This window comes from Arachis hypogaea, chromosome 9 (assembly GCF_003086295.3).
Source record: "Arachis hypogaea cultivar Tifrunner chromosome 9, arahy.Tifrunner.gnm2.J5K5, whole genome shotgun sequence".
NCBI lineage: Eukaryota > Viridiplantae > Streptophyta > Magnoliopsida > Fabales > Fabaceae > Arachis > Arachis hypogaea.
The window spans coordinates 23,979,968-23,999,962 of NC_092044.1; the positions used below are offsets into that span (position 1 = coordinate 23,979,968).

Sequence of the window (19,995 nt, forward strand, 5' to 3'; positions counted from 1 at the left end):
TGAGCTTGATCAATCCACGAGCTAAGGCTTCTCTTGGAGTTGAACTCCGAGTCATGACGTGTTTTGAGCGTTCAACTCCGGATCATGACGTTTTTCTGGCGTTTAACTCCAGATAGCAGCATGAACTTGGCGTGCAATGCCAAGTTACGTCGTCAATCTTCGAATAAAGTATAGACTATTATATATTGCTGGAAAGCCCTGGATGTCTACTTTCCAACGCCGTTGAGAGCTCGCCAATTGGAGTTCTGTAGCTCCAGAAAATCCATTTCGAGTGCAGGGAGGTCAGATTCCAACAGCATCAGCAGTCCTTTTGTCAGCCTTCTTTAGAGTTTTGCTCAAATCCCTCAATTTCAGCCAGAATTTACCTGAAATCACAGAAAACACAAAAACTCATAGTAAAGTCCAGAAATGTGAATTTAACATAAAAACTAATGAAAACATCCCTAAAAGTAGCTTAAACTTACTAAAAACTATATAAAAACAATGCCAAAAAGCGTATAAATTATCCGCTCATCACGGTGACAGCGCATTTGGACCATTTTCACTGAGAGGACGGACGGTAGCCATTGACAACGGTGATCCCCCTAACATACAGCTTGCCATAGAAAGGAGTATGAAGGATTGGATGAAGGCAGTAGGAAAGCAGAGATTCAGAAGGAATAACGCTGATAAACCACTATTTCATGGTTTATATTGTATTTAATTGAGTGGTTTTATCAAGCTTTTCACCCATTTATTCATAAGATTTGCATGCTTTTACAATTCCTTCCTAGTTTAGTTCTATGATTGAAAACATGCTTCTTTGGTCTTAATTTAGCTAATCTTAATCCTCTCTTATTACCATCCGATGCCTTGATCTGTGTGTTAAGTGTTTCAGGCTTCATAGGGCAGGAATGGCTTAGAGAATAAAGAGGAAGCGTGCAAAAATGGAAGGAACACAAGGAATTGAGGAGATGACCAGCGAGAAGTCACGCGGTCGCATGGCTCACGCGACTGCGCGAAATGGAAGAAATCAGAGTGACGCGTTCGCGTGCCTGACGCGACCGCGCGGATTGGAAGCTGCACGAACGACGTGAATGCGTGGACGACGCGCACGCGTGGTACGAAAAACGCTGAGTGACGCGATCGCGTGGACGACGCGGACGCGTGACGTGCGTGATCTGCAAAATTACAAAAGTCGCTGACAGAGATTCTGGGCCGCATTTCAACCTAGGCCCAGAAACACAGATTAAAGTCAGGAAACATGCAGAGACTCATTATGCTTTCATAACTCACAATTTTAGGTTTTAGATGTAGTTTTGAGAGAGAGAGAGAGGCTCTCTCCTCTCTCTTAGGATTAGGATTAGGATTAGGATTTCAACTTCTTCATCACAGGTTCAATGTTCCTTTAATTTATTTTCTACTTTTATTTATCACTTTAGTTGATTATTTGATGTTGCCAATTTAGCTTATGGATTTCTATATTCAATCTGACTTTCTATTTAATATAATTTGAGGTATTTCAGACTTATGATTGTTTTCTCTAATTTATGTTATTGATGCTTGGGCTCTATCCAAATTATTTTCATTCAAGTAGATTTTATTCCCTTTTGGCTTTGGTTGACTAATTGGTAACTCTTGAGTTGTCAAACTCATTGTTGATTAAAAATTGGAATTCTTCAAGGATTAATTCGAGATCCAATAATTCTAACTTTTCCCAAGGAAAGACTGGAATTTGAGGATTTGAATTAATTCATCCACTTAACTTACCTTCATAGTTAGAAGTTAACATAGTGGGAGAAAAATCTAATTTTCATCATCATTGATAAGGATAACTAGGATATGACTTCAAATTTCTCATACCTTGCCAAAAGTTTATTTTACAGTTATTTATTTATTTTACCTGCCATTTAAATTACTTGTTCCTCATCTTTAAAACCCCGATTTACAATCTTCATAACCAATAATAAGAACATACCTCCCTGCAATTCCTTGAGAAGACGACCCGAGGTTTAAATACTCGGTTATCAATTTTATTTGGTTTGCTTAAGTGACAAACAAAACGTTTGTAAGAAAGGTTGATTGCTTGGTTTAGTAACTATACTTACAACGAGAGTTTACTATAACTTCTAAACCATCAATCTTCAGTTCTTCAAAATGGCGCCGTTGCCGGGGAATTGCAAACGTGTGCCTTATTATTGGTTATTGTAAATATTTTTCAAAAAAAATATCATATCTTTTTCAAAATCTTATTTTATCCTTTTTTCAAAAATTATATCTTTTTCAAAATCTTATCTTATCTTTTTTTTTTCAAAAATATTATCTTTTTCAAAATATTTTCTTTTTGTTAGTTTTTATTTCTAATTTTCTCATACTACTATGAACTCTCACCCCTTTGGCTATGAGTCTGGTTACAATTATGTTGCAGGAAGAGGATATTACAATGAGAACATGCATCAAGGTTGGGACAATCAAAGATGGGAGGAGCCACAAGGATTTGATCAACCCTCATGGCAACAACCACCTCCAATGAACTATCAACAACCATTCTGTGATGCATATCAAGGCAATGGCTATGGTGAGCACTCTTTTGATTATCAACAACCACCACCATATGCCTATGAACCCCCTCCTCAACATGACTTTGGACCACCATACTCACAAGCCCCTTTCCACCATTCACCTCTATATGACCCTAACCCGTATCCACCACACCAATCACCTTATGAACCATATGAACCATATATAGAACCACCCCAATTCCAACCCAATTACTCCCAAGAACCACCACCTCCACATGCACCATATCCATATCCATCAATCCAAGAGCCTCATGGTCCTACTTATGATACCCAAGCGGAACAAGAATCAACGAATCGTCTCAAGGAAACAATGGATCGATTTCAGGCAACCCTTCATCAGTTGAATCAAGCAATAAATCAATTGGCTTCCCGACGTTCGGACACTCATGGAACCCCCGTGGCTTTATGTGGACAATCTAATGAAGAACGTAGCATGAAGGAGACATTAGAAATTCCGGTGGACAGTGAAGAGCATGAATTTGTACTGAAACAAGTGGAGGAAGCCGGAATTATTGAAGAAGAAGAAATGGTTGAAGACTTAGGAGATGCTGAACCTCTATGGGAATGTCAAGACATAGAGCCTCCTTCCAAGGCGATTGAAATTGATGCTGATGAGGGTGTACAACCTCCAAGGCATATCATAGTTGAAGACTTGGAAGAGGTTAATCAAGATATGGAAATTAAAGAAGAAGAAGCACAACCTCCCATGCCCTTGGTAAGTAATAAAGAAGAGTTTGAATTAGAAGAAAGCTACCAAGAGGAAGAGATTGAAATCAAAGAAGTTTGCAAAGAGGTGGAAGTTGTCAAAGAGCACAAGGGAGTGGAGCTTGAAATCACCTTGCCAAAGTTATTAGAGACCCCTCCCCCTAAGTGGCCATCATTCTTCACAACATTCAAGTGGGTAAAATTCATATCCCTTAGCTTTCTAATCCTACTTGAATATGGGCTACTGGAGACGGATGGTTAACTTAGAGTTCTTTGTGGCATTAAGAGTAAGAGGAAGATGGTCAGTGGTAAGAATTGTCCTGCAAGGTTCATTATGGTTGGAAGCTTTAAGTTTAAACGCAAGGGTTGGTGTAGAGCTCAATTGAATGGGTCTAGGAAGCTGTTTGGTAGCTGCAGTGAGAATTCAAATTACTTATCAAACGCATCTCCATACGCTTATCTAAAATTCCCACCAATGAATTACATAAGTATCTCTATCTTTATTTTATATTTTATTTATCTTTTAATTATCAAAGCTCTATAACCATTTGAATCCGCCTGACTGAGATTTACAAGATGATCATAGCTTGCTTCAAGTCAACAATCTCCGTGGGATCGACCTTTACTCACGTAAGGTTTATTACTTAGACGACCCAGTGCACTTGCTGGTTAGTTGTGCGAAGTTGTGAAAAAGAGTTGAGATTACAATTGTGCGTACCAAGTTGTTGGCGCCATTGAGATCACAATTTCGTGCACCAAGTTTTTGGCGCCGTTGCCGGAGATTGTTCGAGTTTGGACAACTGACGGTTCATCTTGTTGCTCATATTAGGTAATTTTCTTCTTATTTCTACCATTATTTTATTTTCAAAAAGTTTTCAAAATCTTTCAAAAATTTTCTTCTTTTTTGTTTTTCTAAAAATAATTTTTGAAAAATCCAAAAAGATTAAATAAAATCATAAAAACCAAAAAATATTTTGTGTTTCTTGTTTGAGTCTAGTGTCAATTTTTAAGTTTGGTGTCAATTGCATGTTTTAATTTTTCTAAAAAATTTTTTCGAAAATTCATGCATTGCATTCTTCATGATCTTCAAGTTGTTCTTAATGAGTCTCCTTGTTTGATTTTCATATTTTCTTGTTTTGTGTCTTTTCTTGTTTTTCATATGCATTTTCAAATTTTTAGAGTCAAAAGTTTAAAATTTCTAAGTTTGGTGTCTTGCATGTGTTTCTTTTCTTGTAAATTTTTCAAAAAATAAGTCTTGATGTTCATCTTGATCTTCAAAGTGTTCTTGGTGTTCATCTTGACATTCATAGTGTTCTTGCATGCATCATTTGTTTTAATCCAAAATTTTTATGTGTTGAGTCATTTTTTTTCTCTTTCCTCATTAAATTCAAAAAAAAATCTTTTCCTTATTTTACTCATAATTTTTGAAATCTTTGGGTTGACTTAGTCAAAAATTTTTAAAATAAGTTGTTTCTTGTTAGTCAAGTCAAGATTTCAATTTCAAAAATTTATCTTTTCAAAATATTTTTCAAAATCAAATCTTTGTCATTTTTTTCCTTTACTTTTCAAAAATTTTCAAAAATCTTTTTCAAAACTTTTCAAAATCTTTTTCCTATTTTTACCCCATATTTTTCGAAATTAATACTAACAATAATGTCTTGATTCAAAAAGTTCAAGTTTGTTACTTTCTTGTTAAGAAAAATTCAAACTTAAAATCTTAAAATCATATCTTTTGATTTCTTGTGAGTCAAGTCATTAATTCTGATTTTAAAAATTAAATCTTTTTCAAAATAAATTTCAATCATATCTTTTCAATCATATCTTTTCAAACATATCTTTTTCAAATCATATCTTTTTCAAAATCAATTTCAAAATCTTTTCTAACTTCTTATCTTTCCAAAATTGATTTTCAAATCTTTTTCAATTAACTAATTGACTTTTTGTTTATTCTACTATTTCTTATCTTTTTCAAAACCACCTAACTACTTTTCTCTCCCTAATTTTCGAAAATCACCTTCCTCTTTTTCAAAAATCTTTTTAATTAACCAATTGTTTCAAATTTTAATTTTTATTTTATTCCTTTTCTTAATTTTCGAATACTAACTAATTTTTAAAACAAAAACAAAAATATTTTTCTTCTCTTTTAGTTAATATTCAAATTCCCTCTCTCTCTCTCTCTCTCATCTCTTTTTATTTATTTTATTCATTTACCAACACTTCTCTTCATCTTAAAATTCAAACCTTCTCTTCTTCTCTGTGTTTGAATTTTTCTCTTCTCCTTCTTCTATTCTTTTCTTCTTCTACTCACATAAAGGAATCTCTATACTGTGACATAGAGGATTCCTCTTCTTTTCTGTCCTCTTCTTTTTCATAGGAGCAGGAGCAAGGACAAGGACATTCTTGTTGAAGTAGATCCTGAACCTGAAAGGACTCTGAAGAAGAAGCTAAGAGAAGCTAAAGCACAACAATCCAGAGAAAACCTTACAGAGAATCTCGAAAAAGAAGTAATGGCCGAACAATTAGTTCCTATGGAAGAAGCATCTCAATCCCTGCCATTGGAGCAAACAATTTTGAGCTAAAGTTTCAATTAGTTTCTCTGATGCAACAGAATTATAAGTTTCATGGACTTCCATCAGAAGATCCTTTTCAGTTCTTAACTGAATTCTTGCAGATCTGTGATACTGTTAAGACCAATGGAGTTGATCCCGAGGTCTATAAGCTTATGCTTTTCCCTTTTGCTGTAAGAGATAGAGCTAGAATATGGTTGGACTCTCAACCTAGAGATAGCCTGAACTCTTGGGATAAGCTGGTTACGGCTTTCTTAGCCAAATTATTTCCTCCTCAAAAGCTGAGTGATAAACGAAATTTTGTATGTCGATATAGAATTTAATAGTGAATACAATCGTGAGTATAGTCTAATCGACACTCAAATCTCGCATCAAACAATTCTACAATCTACAATCAAGAGTATTAATCTCCCGAGTCATCCTCCCTTGGAATTACTATAGAATGCATGTTATTAATTAGGAAGCTTTTGTTGTGTTTTTGAAGATTGATGTACTAGTTCAAGCTAGAAAAAGTGGATATCAAACAATCAATTCTCAATCAACAATTGACATCCACTATTCAAGTTTTCCTAATGATTCAAACCCTAAGCCAAGTGAAAACTTTTACTCCATAACTAGTGTTAGCATTTTATCAAACATATGGTGAGCATTCATGGTGCGCGAAATTGTGAACAATACTTTTCACAACTCTCATAATCCCCGGACATGAACCCCAAAAACTTGGTAGCTCAATACCATGGCATTACACAACTTCGCACAACTAACCAGCAAGTGCACTGGGTCGTCCAAGTAATAAACCTTACGCGAGTAAGGGTCGATCCCACGGAGATTGTTAGTATTGAAGCAAGCTATGGTTATCTTGTAAATGTTAGTCAGGCAAACTCAAATGTATATGGGTGATGAACGAAAATAACACAAAGGTAAAGATAGAGATACTTATGTAATTCATTGGTAGGAACTTCAGATAAGCGCATGAAGATGCCTTCCCTTCCGTCTCTCTGCTTTCCTACTGTCTTCATCCAATCCTTCTTATTCCTTTCCATGGCAAGCTTGTGTAGGGTTTCACCGTTGTCAATGGCTACCTCCCATCCTCTCAGTGAAAACGATTGCATATACTCTGTCACAGCACACGGAATTCAGCTGTCGGTTCTCGGTCAGGCCGGAATAGAATCCATCGATTCTTTTGTGTCTGTCACTAACGCCCCGCCCGCTAGGAGTTTGAAGCACGTCACAGTCATTCAGTCATTGAATCCTACTCAGAATACCACAGACAAGGTTAGACCTTCCGGATTCTCTTGAATGCCGCCATCAGTTCTTGCCTATACCACGAAGACTCTGATCTCACGGAATGGTTGGCTCGTTTGTCAGACGAGCACTCGGTTGTCAGGCGATCAACCATGCATCGTGCAATCAGGAATCCAAGAGATATTCACTAGAGTCTTGGTTGCTTGTAGAACAGAAGTGGTTGTCAGTCACCTTGTTCATGGGTGAGAATGATGATGAGTGTCACGGATCATCACATTCATCAAGTTGAAGAACAAGTGATATCTTAGAACAAGAACAAGCGGAATTGAATAGAAGAACAATAGTAATTGCATTAATACTCGAGGTACAGCAGAGCTCCACACCTTAATCTATGGTGTGTAGAAGCTCCACCGTTGAAAATACATAAGAACAAGGTCTAGGCATTGCCGTGAGGCCAGCCTCCCAGTGATCTAAGATAGCATAAAAATGAAGATAGCTACCAAAGTCTACAAATACAATAGTAAAAGGTCCTACTTATAGAGAACTAGTAGCCTAGGGTGTACAGAAATGAGTAAATGACATAAAAATCCACTTCCGGGCCCACTTGGTGTGTGCTTGGGCTGAGCAATGAAGCATTTTCATGCAGAGACTCTTCTTGGAGTTAAACGCCAGCTTTTATGCCAGTTTGGGCGTTTAACTCCCATTTGGGTGCCAGTTCCAGCGTTTAACGCTGGGATTTCTAAGGGTGACTTTGAACGCCGGTTTGGGCCATCAAATCTTGGGCAAAGTATGGACTATCATATATTTCTGGAAAGCCCAGCATGTCTACTTTCCAACGCCGTTGAGAGCGCGCCAATTGGGCTTCTGTAGCTCCAGAAAATCTACTTCGAGTGCAGGGAGGTCAGAATCCAACAGCATCTGTAGTCCTTTTTAGTCTCTGAATCAGATTTTTGCTCAGGTCCCTCAATTTCAGTCAGAAAATACCTGAAATCACAGAAAAACACACAAACTCATAGTAAAGTCTAGAAAAGTGAATTTTAACTAAAAACTAATAAAAATATACTAAAAACTAACTATATCATACTAAAAACATACGAAAAACAATGCCAAAAAGCATACAAATTATCCGCTCATCACAACACCAAACTTAAATTGTTGCTTGTCCTCAAGCAACTGAAAATCAAATAACATAAAAAGAAGAGAATATGCAATGAATTCCAAAAACATCTATGAAGATCAGTATTAATTAGATGAGCGGGGCTTTTAGCTTTTTGCCTCTGAACAGTTTTGGCATCTCACTCTATCCTTTGAGATTCAGAATGGTTGGCTTCTTTAGGAACTTAGAATCCAGATAGTGTTAATGATTCTCCTAGTAAAGTATGATGATTCTTGAACAAAGCTACTTACTGAGTCTTGGCTGTGGCCCAAAGCACTTTGTCTTCCAGTATTACCACCGGATACATACATGCCACAGACACATAATTGGGTGAACCTTTCTAGATTGTGACTCAGCTTTGCTAAAGTCCCCAATTAGAGGTGTCCAGGGTTCTTAAGCACACTCTTATTTGCCTTGGATCACAACTCTTATTTCTATATATTTTTTTTCGATTTTTCTCTCTTTTTTTGATTTTTTTTTTGAATAGAAATGCTTTTTCTTGCTTCAAGAATCATTTTAATGATTTTTCAGATCCTCAGTAACATGTCTCCTTTTTCATCATTCTTTCAAGAGCCAACATTCATAAACCACAAATTCAAGATACATATGCACTGTTTAAGCATACATTCAAAGAACAAAAATATTGCCACCACATCAAAATAATTAAACTGTTATAAAATTCAAAATTCATGCAATTCTTTCTTTTATCAATTAAGCACATTTTTATTTAAGAAAGGTGAGGGATTCATAGGACATTCATAACTTTAAGGCATAGACACTAAGACACTAATGATCACAAGACACAAACATGGATAAACATAAGCATAAAATTCGAAAAACAGAAGAACAAAGAACAAGGAAATCAAAGAACGGGTCCACCTTAGTGATGGCGGCTCTTTCTTCCACTTGAAGATCCTATGGAGTGCTTGAGCTCCTCAATGTCTCTTCCTTGTCTTTGTTGCTCCTCCCTCATGATTCTTTGATCTTCTCTAATTTCATGGAGGATGATGGAGTGTTCTTGATGCTCCACCCTTAGTTGTCCCATGTTGGAACTCAACTCTCCTAGGGAGGTGTTTAGTTGCTCCCAATAGTTTTGTGGAGGAAAGTGCATCCCTTGAGGTATCTCAGGGATCTCATGATGAGTGGGGTCTCTTGTGTGCTCCATCCTCTTCTTAGTGATGGGCTTGTCCTCATCAATAGGGGTGTCTCCCTCTATGTCAACTCCAACTGAATAACAGAGGTGACAAATGAGATGAGGAAAGGCTAACCTTGCCAAGGTAGAGGACTTGTCCGCCACCTTATAGAGTTCTTGGGCTATAACCTCATGAACCTCTATTTCTTCTCCAATCATGATGCTATGGATCATGATAGCCCGGTGTATGGTAACTTCGGACCGGTTGCTAGTGGGAATGATTGAGCGTTGTATGAACTCTAACCATCCTCTAGCCACGGGCTTGAGGTCATGCCTTCTTAGTTGAACCGGCTTTCCTCTTGAATCTCTCTTCCATTGGGCGCCCTCTTCTCATATGACTGTGAGGACTTGGTCCAACCTTTGATCAAAGTTGACCCTTCTAGTGTAAGGATGTTCATCTCCTTGCATCATAGGCAAGTTGAACGCCACCCTCACACTCTCCGGACTAAAATCCAAGTATATCCCCCGAACCATAGTAAGATAATTCTTTGGATTCGGGTTCACACTTTGGTCATGGTTCTTGGTGATCCATGCATTGGCATAGAACTCTTGGACCATCAAGATTCCGACTTGTTGAATGGGGTTGGTAAGGACTTCCCAACCTCTTCTTCGGATCTCATGTCGGATCTCCGGATATTCACCCTTTTTGAGTGAAAAAGGGACCTCAGGGATCACCTTCTTCAAGGCCACAACTTCATAGAAGTGGTCTTGATGCACCCTTGAGATGAATCTTTCCATCTCCCATGACTCGGAGGTGGAAGCTTTTGCCTTCCCTTTCCTCTTTCTAGAGGTTTCTCCGGCCTTGGATGCCATAAATGGTTATGGAAAAACAAAAAGCAATGCTTTTACCACACCAAACTTAAAATGTTTGCTCGTCCTCGAGCAAAAGAAGAAAGAAGAGAGTAGAAGAAGAAGAAATGAGGAGAAAGGGAATGGCTTTGTATTCGGCCAAAGGGGAGAGAAATTCTGTTTAAGGTGTGTGAAAATGAAGGAGTGAAGGAGGGGTTATATAGGAGAGGGGAAGAGGGATGTTCGGCCATTTGAGGGTGGGTTTGGGTGGGAAAGTGGTTTGAAGTTGAATGGTGGGGTAGGTGGGGTTTTATGAAGGATGGATGTGAGTGGTGAAGAGAAAGATGGGATTTGATAGGTGAGGGGTTTTTGGGGAAGAGGTGTTGAGGTGATTGGTGAAGAAGAGAGAGAGTGGTAGGGTAGGTTGGGATCCTGTGGGGTCCACAGATCCTGAGGTGTCAAGGAAAAGTCATCCCTGCACCAAATGGCATGCAAAATCACGTTTTGTGCCTTTTCTGGCGTTAAACGCCGGGCTGGTGCCCATTTCTGGCGTTTAACGCCAGCATCTTGCCCTTCTCTGGCGTTTAACGCCAGTCTGGTGCCCCTTTCTGGCGTTAAACGCCCAGAATGGTGCCAGACTGGGCGTTAAACGCCCACCAGCTAACCTCACTGGCGTTTAAACGCCAGTGGGTGCGTTCTCCAGGGTGTGCTGTTTTTCTTCCTGTTTTTCATTCTGTTTTTGCTTTTTTCATGGATTTTGTGACTTCTTATGATCATCAACCTACAAAAGACATAAAATAACAAAAGAAAATAGTTAATTATAAAACATTGGGTTGCCTCCCAACAAGCGCTTCTTTATTGTCATTAGCTTGACAGAGGACTCTCATGGAGCCTCACAGATACTCAGAACCGTGTTGGAACCTCCCAACACCAAACTTAGAGTTTGAATGTGGGGGTTCAACACCAAACATAGAGTTTAGTTGTGGCCTCCCAACACCAAACTTAGAGTTTGACTGTGGGGGCTCTGTTTGGCTCTGTTTTGAGAGAAGCTCTTCATGCTTCCTCTCCATGATGACAGAGGGATATCCTTGGGCCTTAAACACCAAGGATTCTTCATTCACTTGAATGATCAACTCTCCTCTATCAACATCAATCACAGCCTTTGCTGTGGCTAGGAAGGGTCTGCCAAGGATGATGGATTCATCCATGCACTTCCCAGTCTCTAGGACTATGAAATCAGTAGGGATGTAATGGTCTTCAACTTTGACCAGAGCATCCTCTACAAGTCCATAGGCTTGTTTTCTTGAGTTGTCTGCCATCTCTAGTGAGATTTTTGCAGCTTGCACCTCAAAGATCCCTAATTTCTCCATTACAGAGAGGGGCATGAGGTTTACACTTGACCCTAAGTCACACAAGGCCTTCTTGAAGGTCATGGTGCCTATGGTACAAGGTATTGAAAACTTCCCAGGATCCTGCCTCTTTTGAGGCAGTCTCTGCCTAGACAAGTTATCCAGTTCCTTGGTGAGCAAAGGGGGTTCATCCTCCCAAGTCTCATTTCCAAATAACTTGTCATTTAGCTTCATGATTGCTCCAAGGTATTTAGCAGCTTGCTCTTCAGTGACATACTCATCCTCTTCAGAGGAAGAATACTCATCAGAGCTCATGAATGGCAGAAGTAAGTCCAATGGAATCTCTATGGTCTCATTTTGAGCCTCAGATTCCCATGGTTCCTCATTGGGGAACTCATTGAAGGCCAGTGGACGTCCAGTGAGGTCTTCCTCAGTGGCGTTCACTGCCTCTTCTTCCTCCCAGAATTCGGCCATGTTGATGGCCTTGCACTCTCCTTTTGGATTTTCTTCTGTATTGCTTGGGAGAGTACTAGGAGGGAGTTCAGTAATTTTCTTGCTCAGCTGACCCACTTGTCCTTCCAAATTCCTAATGGAGGACCTAGTTTCAGTCATGAAACTTTGAGTGGTTTTGATTAGATCAGAGACCATGGTTGCTAAGTCAGAGGTATTCTGCTTAGAGCTCTCTGTCTGTTGCTGAGAAGATGATGGAAAAGGTTTGCTATTGCTAAACCTGTTTCTTCCACCATTATTGTTATTGAAACCTTGTTGAGGTCTCTGTTGATCCTTCCATGAAAGATTTGGATGATTCCTCCATGAAGGATTATAGGTGTTTCCATAGGGTTCTCCCATGTAATTCACCTCTTCTATTGAAGGGTTCTCAGGATCATAAGCTTCTTCCTCAGATGAAGCTTCCTTAGTACTGCTTGGTGCATTTTGCATTCCAGACAGACTTTGAGAAATCATATTGACTTGTTGAGTCAATATTTTGTTCTGAGCCAGTATGGCATTCAGAGTGTCAATCTCAAGAGCTCCTTTCTTCTGACTAGTCCCATTGTTCACAGGATTTCTTTCAGAAGTGTACATGAATTGGTTATTTGCAACCATTTCAATCAGCTCTTGAGCTTCTGTAGGCGTCTTCTTCAGATGAAGAGATCCTCCTGCAGAGCTATCCAAAGACATTTTGGATAGTTCAGAGAGACCATCATAGAAAATACCTATGATGCTCCATTCAGAAAGCATATCAGAAGGACACTTTCTGATTAATTGTTTGTATCTTTCCCAAGCTTCATAGAGGGATTCTCCTTCCTTCTGTTTGAAGGTTTGGACCTCCACTCTAAGCTTACTCAATTTTTGAGGTGGAAAGAACTTTGCCAAGAAGGCATTGACTAGCTTTTCCCAAGAGTCCAGGCTTTCTTTGGGTTGAGAGTCCAACCATGTCCTAGCTCTGTCTCTTACAGCAAAAGGGAATAGCATCAGTCTGTAGACCTCAGGGTCAACCCCATTAGTCTTGACAGTGTCACAGATTTGCAAGAACTCAGCTAAAAACTGATGAGGATCTTCCAATGGAAGTCCATAGAACTTGCAATTCTGTTGCATTAGAGAAACTAATTGAGGCTTAAGCTCAAAGTTGTTTGCTCCAATGGCAGGGATAGAGATGCTCCTCCCATAGAAGTCGGGAGTAGGTGCAGTAAAGTCACCCAGCACCTTCCTTGCATTGTTGGCATTGTTGTTGTTTTCTGCTGCCATGTGTTCTTCTTCTTTGAAGAATTCGGTTAGGTGCTCTAAAGAGAGTTGTGCTTTGGCTTCTCTGAGCTTTCTCTTCAAGGTCCTTTCAGGTTCAGGATCAGCCTCAACAAGAATGCCTTTGTCTTTGCTCCTGCTCATAAGAAAGAGAAGAGAACAAGAAAATGTGGAATCCTCTATGTCACAGTATAGAGATTCCTTGAAGTGTCAGAGGAAAAGAAGAGTAGAAGACAGAAGTAGAAAATTCGAACTTATCAAAGAAGATGGAGTTCGAATTTTGCATTAAGGGATAGTGTTAGTCCATAAATAGAAGGATGTGAGAAGGAGGGAAGTAATTTTCGAAAATTAAGTGGAAGATTTTGAAAATATTTTTGAAAAACATTACTTAATTTTCGAAAAAATGAAAGTGGAAAAGAAAAAAAAATTCTGAAATTAGAAATCAAAAAGATTTGATTGAAACTATTTTGAAAAAGATGTGGTTAAGAAGATATGATTAGTTTTAAAAAGATGTGATTGAGAAAATATGATTTGAAAAATATTTTAAAAAGATTTGATTTGAAAATTAAAAACTTGACTAACAAGAAAAGATATGATTCAAACATTAAACCTTTCTCAACAGAAAAGGCAACATACTTGAAATGTTGAATCAAATCATTAATTGATAGTAAGTATCTTTAAAAAAGAAAGAAATTGATTTTGAAAAAGATTTGATTGAAAAATTGATTTGAAAAAGATTTGATTTTGAAAAGATTTTGAAAACTAAAAAAAAATTTGATTTGAAAACAAAATCTTCCCTTCTAGCCATCCTGGCGTTAAACGCCCAGAATGGTGCACATTCTGGCGTTTAACGCCCAAAATGCTACCCTTTTGGGCGTTAAACGCCCAACCAGGTACCCTGGCTGGCGTTTAAACGCCAGTCTGTCCTTCTTCACTGGGCGTTTTGAACGCCCAGCTTTTTCTGTGCAATTCCTCTGCTGTATGTTCTGAATCTTCAATTCTCTGTATTATTGACTTGAGAAGACACAAATAAAAAAAATATTTTTGGATTTTAAATAATAAGGATAAATCAAAATGCAACTAAAATTAAATAACAATGCATGCAAGACACCAAACTTAGTAGTTTGTATACTACTGACACTAATGAGAATGCATATGAGACACACAAAACACTCAAGTCAATTGAATTTAAAGATCAGAGCACGAAAATCATCAAGAATTACTTGAAGATCACTAAGACACATGAATGTATGCATGTAATTGACACCAAACTTAGAATGAGACACTAGACTTTAACAAGAAATTTTTTTTTTGGATTTTATGATTTTTTTGATTTTTTTGTGTTTTTCGAAAATTAAGTGGAAAAAGGTATCAAAATTCTTAATGAGAATTCCAGGAATCAGTGCAATCCTAGTCTAAGACTCCGGTCCAGGAATTAGACATGGCTTCACAGCCAGCCAAGCTTTCAAGGAAAGCTTCGGTCCAAAACACTAGACATGGCCAGAGGCCAGCCAAGCCTTAGCAGATCACTGCTCCAAAAGCAAGATTGATAAAAATCAACAAGCTCTTGTGATGATAAGTTGAAACCTCGGTCCAATGATATTAGACATGGCTTCTCAGCCAGCCAGACTTCAACAAATCATCATGAAACTCTAGAATTCATCTTCAAGAATTTCGAAAAAAAAAATAAATACCTAATCTAAGCAACAAGATGAACCGTCAGTTGTCCAAACTAGAACAATCCCTGGCAATAACGCCAAAAACTTGGTGTTGTTGCCGGATCTTGGCACTGATGTTACCAAAAGCTTGCTCAAAACTAGAACAATCCCCGACAACGGCGCCAAAAACTTGGTGCGCGAAATTGTGAACAATACTTTTCACAACTCTCATAATCCCCGGACATGAACCCCAAAAACTTGGTAGCTCAATACCATGGCATTACACAACTTCGCACAACTAACCAGCAAGTGCACTGGGTCGTCCAAGTAATAAACCTTACGCGAGTAAGGGTCGATCCCACGGAGATTGTTAGTATTGAAGCAAGCTATGGTTATCTTGTAAATCTTAGTCAGGCAAACTCAAATGTATATGGGTGATGAACGAAAATAACACAAAGGTAAAGATAGATATACTTATGTAATTCATTGGTAGGAACTTCAGATAAGCGCATGAAGATGCCTTCCCTTCCGTCTCTCTGCTTTCCTACTGTCTTCATCCAATCCTTCTTATTCCTTTCCATGGCAAGCTTGTGTAGGGTTTCACCGTTGTCAATGGCTACCTCCCATCCTCTCAGTGAAAACGATTGCATATACTCTGTCACAGCACACGGAATTCAGCTGTCGGTTCTCGGTCAGGCCGGAATAGAATCCATCGATTCTTTTGCGTCTGTCACTAACGCCCCGCCCGCTAGGAGTTTGAAGCACGTCACAGTCATTCAGTCATTGAATCCTACTCAGAATACCACAGACAAGGTTAGACCTTCCGGATTCTCTTGAATGCCGCCATCAGTTCTTGCCTATACCACGAAGACTCTGATCTCACGGAATGGTTGGCTCGTTTGTCAGACGAGCACTCGGTTGTCAGGCGATCAACCATGCATCGTGCAATCAGGAATCCAAGAGATATTCACTAGAGCCTTGGTTGCTTGTAGAACAGAAGTGGTTGTCAGTCACCTTGTTCATGGGTGAGAATGATGATGAGTGTCATGGATCATCACATTCATCAAGTTGAAGAACAAGTGATATCTTAGAACAAGAACAAGCGGAATTGAATAGAAGAACAATAGTAATTGCATTAATACTCGAGGTACAGCAGAGCTCCACACCTTAATCTATGGTGTGTAGAAGCTCCACCGTTGAAAATACATAAGAACAAGGTCTAGGCATGGCCGTGAGGCCAGCCTCCCAGTGATCTAAGATAGCATAAAAATGAAGATAGCTACCAAAGTCTACAAATACAATAGTAAAAGGTCCTACTTATAGAGAACTAGTAGCCTAGGGTGTACAGAAATGAGTAAATGACATAAAAATCCACTTTCGGGCCCACTTGGTGTGTGCTTGGGCTGAGCAATGAAGCATTTTCGTGCAGAGACTCTTCTTGGAGTTACATGCTAGCTTTTATGCCAGTTTGGGCGTTTAACTCCCATTTGGGTGCCAGTTCCAGCGTTTAACGCTGGGATTTCTGAGGGTGACTTTGAACGCCGGTTTGGGCCATCGAATCTTGGGCAAAGTATGGACTATCATATATTGCTGGAAAGCCCAGGATGTCTACTTTCCAACGCCGTTGAGAGCGCGCCAATTGGGCTTCTGTAGCTCCAGAAAATCCACTTCGAGTGCAGGGAGGTCAGAATCCAACAGCATCTGCAGTCCTTTTTAGTCTCTGAATCAGATTTTTGCTCAGGTCCCTCAATTTCAGCCAGAAAATACCTGAAATCACAGAAAAACACACAAACTCATAGTAAAGTCCAGAAAAGTGAATTTTAACTAAAAACTAATAAAAATATACTAAAAACTAACTATATCATACTAAAAACATACTAAAAACAATGCCAAAAAGCATACAAATTATCCGCTCATCAATTCATAAGAGGCATTATGAAATTGAAATAGAGAATTGAATTTAAGGGATCTAAATCACACAATTATCCACAATTGAACAATTACAAGTAATGGATATGAAAGTACCTCAATTCACTAGTTCCAAATCCAAGTAACAAAGGCAAAGCTAGATTCAAAGTGAGACGATCAAAGAACACAAATGAGAATAGGAGAAGAGTAGATCTACTAATTGCATCAAATAAAAGTATATTACAATGGATCTCACCAAGTAAATCAAAGGAGAATTGTAGTAGAGAATGTGGAGAATGAAATCCTAGAGAGAGGTTGGAGGTTCTCTCACTACCCAAAATGTAACCAACTCTAGGAAAATATCTAGAAAAATGTAAAAATGAGTCAAAAGTCCCTTAACCCTTCACTCTTTGGCCTTCTTAAACTTTTCCCGCCAATTCTCTTCCCCAAAACAGGGTCTCTAACTGCCTCCACATTCTGGTCACATGCTTTCATAAAAAATCATGTGTGACCATCGGTGCGTGCATGCTCAGCACGCGCGCGCGCCCCTGCGGCGATCGCAATCCGCGCGCAGGCGTAAAGCACGCTGGCGCGTCCATGAGGATTATAGTCCAGTCACTAAACACGCCGACTCATAGCTTGGCTCCTGGCTTTGGCTCGAATCTGCGCAGACGCGCCATGTGCGTGCACGCGCTACTGCTGAAGTTTTCAAAGCTTGATTTTCCATGCACCTTTCCTTTATGCATGCTCCCGTTCTCTCCTCCGAGTCATCCGTGCCCTATAAACTCTGAAACCACGTAACACACGGGTCACGGTATCGAATGGTACTAGAGGAGGATTAATAATGTATCTAATTTAGTGCAAAAGAAGCATGTTTTCATCCATGAGGCAAAATTTGGAAAAGAACACAAAATCATGTATTTTCATATGAATAAGTGCATAGGATCATTGATAGAACCCTCGAAATCAGTACAAGATAAACCCTAAAAATGGGGTTTATCACTGAGCAAGCTTAGAGTGGATGTTCAAACCTTCAGGCAGAAAGAAGGTGAATCCCTCTATGAAGCTTGGGAAGATACAAGCAACTGACCAAAAAGTGTCCTTCTGACATGCTCTCAGAATGGACCATCCTGGATATATTCTATGATGGTCTGTCTGAATTATCTAAAATGTCATTGGACCATTCTGCAGGTGGATCTATTCACCTAAAAAAATGCCTACAGAAGCTCAGGAACTCATTGAAATGGTTGCAAATAACCAGTTCATGTACACCTCTGAATGGAATTCTGTGAGTATTGGGACGCCTCAGAGGAAGGAAGTTCTTGAAATTGATGCTCTGAATGCCATATTGGCTCAGAACAAAATGTTGAATGAGCAAGTCAATATGATTTCTCAGAGTCTAAATGGATTACAAAACGCATCCAACAGTACTAAAGAGGCATCTTCTGAAGAAGAAGCTTTGATCCTGAGAACCCTGCAATGGCAGAGGTGAATTACATGGGTGAAGCCTATGGAAACACCTATAATCCCTCATGGAGAAATCATCCAAATTTCTCATGGAAGGATCAACACAAGCCTCATCAAGGCTTTAATAATGGTGGAAAAAATAGGTTTAGCAATAGCAAGCCTTTTCCATCATCCTCTTAGCAACAGACAGAGAATTCTGAGCAGAACCCCTCTAGCCTAGCAAACATAGTCTCTGATCTATCTAAGGCTACTCTAAGTTTCATGAATGAAACAAGGTCCTCCATTAGAAATTTGGAGGCACAAGTGGGTCAGCTGAGTAAAGAGTCACTGAAACTCCTCCTAGTACTCTCCCAAGCAATACAGAAGAGAATGCAAAAAGAGAGTGCAAGGCCATAACCTTACTTGGTGTGGCCGAACCTAGAGAGGAGGAGGAGGACGTGAATCCCAGTGAGGAAGACCTCATGGGACATCCTCTGGACAAAAAGGAGTTCCCATTTCAGGAACCACAGGAATCTGAGGCTCATATAGAGACCATAGAGATTCCTTTGACCTTCCTTTTACCATTCATAAGCTCTGATGACTATTCATCTTCTGAAGAAGATGAAGATATTATTGAAGGGCAAGTGGCCCAGTATTTAGGAGCAATCATGAAGCTGAATTCCAAGCTATTTGGTAATGAAACTTGGGAAGATGAACCTTGATGGTCAGATTTTCTATCGGTAAAGAAATTCCCAAATATAATCACGTTGTAAGTATAGCTTCTAAACCAATAGAGAATCTTTTCGTACAAAAGTTTTGTTTGTCACTTAAGCAAACCCAATAAAAATAAATAACCGAAGTATTCAAATCTCGGGTCATCTTCTCAAGGAATTGCAGGGAAGTATGATTTATTATTGGTTATGAAAAAAGATATATTTTATTTTGGGTTTTTGAAATAAGGAATAAGTAATTTAAATGGCAAGAAAAATAAATTAATAATTAGAAACTCTCTTGGCAAGGTATGAGAATTGGAATTCCTATCCTAGTTATCCTTATCAGGTGTGATGAGAGTTGGGTTTAATCCCACTTGGTCAGCCTTTACTAAACAAAGGAAGGTCAAGTGGACTAATTAGCTTGATCCTCAAGTTCTAGTCAATTCTTATGGAAGGACTAGCTTTAGAGTGATCCAGATCAATCAGTAATTCCAATTTCAATCAATAGTTGAGTTTGATAACTCAAGTGTCTCCAATTAATCAACCAAAGCTAAGAGTGTACAAAGCTAAATAAAATCATAGATCTGAAATACCTCAAATTCCATTAATAAAAGAAAATCAATCCAAACATGAAGAGTTCATAAACTAAATTGAGAAAATAAATAAAAGGAACATTGAAACTAAAAATTGAGAAGAAGAAATCCTAAATCCTTTAAAAGGAATCCTAATCCTAAATTCTAAGAGAGAGGAAAGAACATCTCTCTCTAAAAACTACATCTAAACCTAAAATCGTGTGAGGTGATCTGATATGTTGAGTCTCTGCATGTTCCCTGACTTTAATCTGTGTTTCTGGGCTGAAATCTGGGTCAAAACGCGGCCCAAAATCATCTTCAGCGTATTCTGTAATTTCTACAGATCGCGTATTTCACGCGTACGCGTCGGTCACGTGTACGCGTCATTTAGCGA

General features: G+C 38.9%; 1 non-coding gene across 1 annotated transcript; it reads left to right on the top strand.

Annotated features, from left to right (window-relative positions):
- Positions 1 to 12,797: 12,797 nt before the first annotated feature.
- LOC112713761 (small nucleolar RNA R71) lies at positions 12,798 to 12,905 on the top strand. Its single transcript, XR_003158722.1, has one exon. It is a non-coding gene; the product is annotated as a small nucleolar RNA R71 (small nucleolar RNA).
- The last annotated feature ends 7,090 nt before the right edge of the window (positions 12,906 to 19,995 follow it).